Source organism: Manacus vitellinus, unplaced genomic scaffold, assembly GCF_001715985.3.
Source record: "Manacus vitellinus isolate BGI_N305 unplaced genomic scaffold, ASM171598v3 scaffold_1_pilon, whole genome shotgun sequence".
NCBI lineage: Eukaryota > Metazoa > Chordata > Aves > Passeriformes > Pipridae > Manacus > Manacus vitellinus.
In genome coordinates, this window is record NW_021939396.1 from 32,066,559 (window position 1) to 32,069,449 (window position 2,891).

At 41.2% G+C, this 2,891-nt stretch overlaps 1 long non-coding RNA gene across 1 annotated transcript; it reads right to left on the minus strand.

Annotated features, from left to right (window-relative positions):
* Positions 1-451: 451 nt before the first annotated feature.
* On the minus strand, positions 452-2,650 carry LOC108640324. The gene is made up of 3 exons (XR_001921090.1): positions 2,548-2,650; positions 2,061-2,184; positions 452-570 (listed from the first exon to the last, which is right to left on the minus strand). It is a non-coding gene; the product is annotated as an uncharacterized LOC108640324 (long non-coding RNA).
* Between the last annotated feature and the right edge of the window lie 241 nt (positions 2,651-2,891).

The window sequence follows — 2,891 nt, forward strand, 5'->3', positions numbered from 1 at the left end:
CTTTATACACATACAGCAGTGTACTAAAGAGCCTGTACCATTAGAAGCACAAATGGTCCCCCTGATTTGATGTAAAGCGCTAGAAAGAAAAATCAAACAGATAAAGATCACAGGGGTTCACAGGAGTGTGAAATCAATGAAAATTACATAGAGGTTGAATTTAATTGGCAATCACAGCATTGTTTTGTCAGGTCTAATAGTGACTCACCATGCTAAAAATCTAAACGCAGCAGTACAGCAAAATTAAGGAAAAAAGAAATGTGATCAGGAAAAACATCACCAAAACCTCACAAGGAGGTATCTGGCATAAAGTGCTAAAATAAACACTTTGCCAAATACTTGTTGGCAAAGACAACAAGTTTTCACTTAAGTTCTTTAAATGAAAAAAAAAAAAAAAACCAAAAAACCCACCACACTCTAGGACCTATTATTTGTAGCTGTGTTTTCTCTGTAAACTTTGTCTGTATGAAAGGTACCAGGCATGTTCTTTATTATTCTTTTAAATTGGTGAAGTTTAGATTTTCTTCCACTCTGAAATGATCCTGGAACATGCTCTGCGCCAGAAGGACTCTAGATGAAAAGTAAGCATAAAGAGTTTAATAACACAAACATCACAATATTATAATTAATTTACATTAAAAGCCATAATAATGCACATTTGTAGTGTTGCGGTAAATACATTTTTTTAGAAGTTAACACTCTTGCAGGAGATTATCTTTTTTTCTTATTTTTTAAATGTTCTGACTTCAAATTTCAAAATGCTTTTCTATGTCAATGACAATCTTAATAAAGTCCAATTAGTTCCACAAGGCACTTTCTGATGCACAAGCCTTTGGCTTGATTGCGGTGAATGGTGGGTATTTCCTGTGTTTAAGTCCACATATGGATTGAGTAAGGCAGTGGCAGAGAGACTACTGTTTTCCTTCACTATATCTTCATTTCTTTTTCACAGGGTAAGCCTTTTTTGTTTTTCCTGGCTCTGTTGTCAAAACATTGACCAGAGTTTTGGCTCATGGTATTGGAATACGAGGCCAAAACAATCCTCTGAAAACCAGTGTGGCAAAATGTATTTTAAATCTATACATTCACCATTCAGCCATGGGAGTAACCACGCCCACTGCCCCACTCTGTGGTTTAAAAACAACATGGGTTTGCCCCCAGAACAGTTTGATTTATTTGACAAGCTTTTTCAAGCTGGGTATATCAACATTTAAACTGTTCTGAGGCTTGGCTTCCTACGTCACATGTACAGCAAGTATTAAAACACACTATAATCATTTTCTGCCTCTATTAAACTAGACAAGGTGAATGCATTGTGCATTCTGCAGGATTTCTTTGAAAACCTGTCAGTCTCTCCAAAGGAAGACAAGTTACAGTGATTCTTTTATTTTTTTTTCCCCTCAAAACCATACAATTGGGATCTTTTAAGTATTACCTTTGTTACATCCATTTTGGAAAACAGACCATTATAATGAATATGTAGACCTAATTCCTGTTCTTGACATAAAAAACTCCAATGCAAAACAGTGAAAGATGACACATATTAAGGACTACTTCATAAAATGTAGCAAGTGTAACAAGTACCCTGTGACAACACAAAATATTTTCCTGCATTATCAGGTCCCTGGAAGGATATTCTTTCCTTGGGAGTAACAAGGAATACAAACAAAAACTTGGCTGAAAAAATGAAATCAGGACAAGACCAATTTTGCACACATGACTGGGAAAATTAAAGTATAGAGATGGTGTATGGTAGATTAAATAATCTACCCAAACAGAATCTAACAGTTTAAGTACTGAGGTGTAATTCCCCTGAACCAGAATTCCTGTATGATTTTCTCCCAGCTTTTTTTGTTTCATTTTTTTGTGTTGGGTACCACATCACTGAGCTGGGCCTCTGTTTGTGCAGGTTGTATCGACATGATCTATCTAACAGTCATATACAGAAATATATTCATAGGCACGCAAAAAGAAGTCTAAATTTGGGGTAAGTGGTGGTTCTACCTTGAACGACCTATAAATGATCCATGTGACATTTGAACCAAATTTAAATATCCCACCTGGATTTACTCCCAAGCGGCACAGCGGGAACCAAGGAGCAGACCAGGAAGTGCCTTTCGTCGTTTAATCAAACATAAAACTTCTCAGCCAAACCCGTTTCATTTTTGCGTGCTGCAGAAAGCTCTACAAGGAATGGGGAGAGAATATATATGTTTGTGAACGCAACGACACGTGTTACAGTTTCTCTGTTATCCTCCTCTCAGCCCAGCGCTCCGCTGCCCAGCTTCCACCCGGGGTGAGGGGCAGCGGGGGGAAGAGCCAGCCCTAATTGAGAGAAAAGCAAAAGCAATGAGCCCGGGGGACGGACACGCCGCTCAATGGGCCGCTGTTGATGGATGTCCTGCCACCCCTGGAGGCCTGGGCGGCCCCAGCCCCGGCCCCCGCCACACCCTGGGCCATCAGGAGCGGACGGTGCCACCGGGACCCGGCCCGCTCTCATCCCCCGCCGCCCCCCGTCCCTCGGCCCCGCCTGCGGATGCTCCTCACCTTGGCGCGCAAACTCCCGCCTCCAGAGCCGCGGTTTGTTCCTCTTGCGACGTATTCCCGTCGGCCTTCGTCACGAAAACCGTAAAACCTCAGTGCTGGGTTTTTAGTGGCTTAAAAAAAAAAAGTAAAAAGTTACATCAAGCAGCGCTTCAACAGACCCCATAAACCCGAGATGCGAGAGCTAAAGGGGAGAGGGAGGAGCAGGAGCTGAAGTATCAGCAGGAACAGCAAATAGCTTCGTTTTTACTCCCAGACACCATAACTTGTTTTACGATTAGTGATCTGTCTAAAGATTTGTCCTGGAAGTACTTGATATTGGGTTACAAAAGGTTACGTTAATTGCA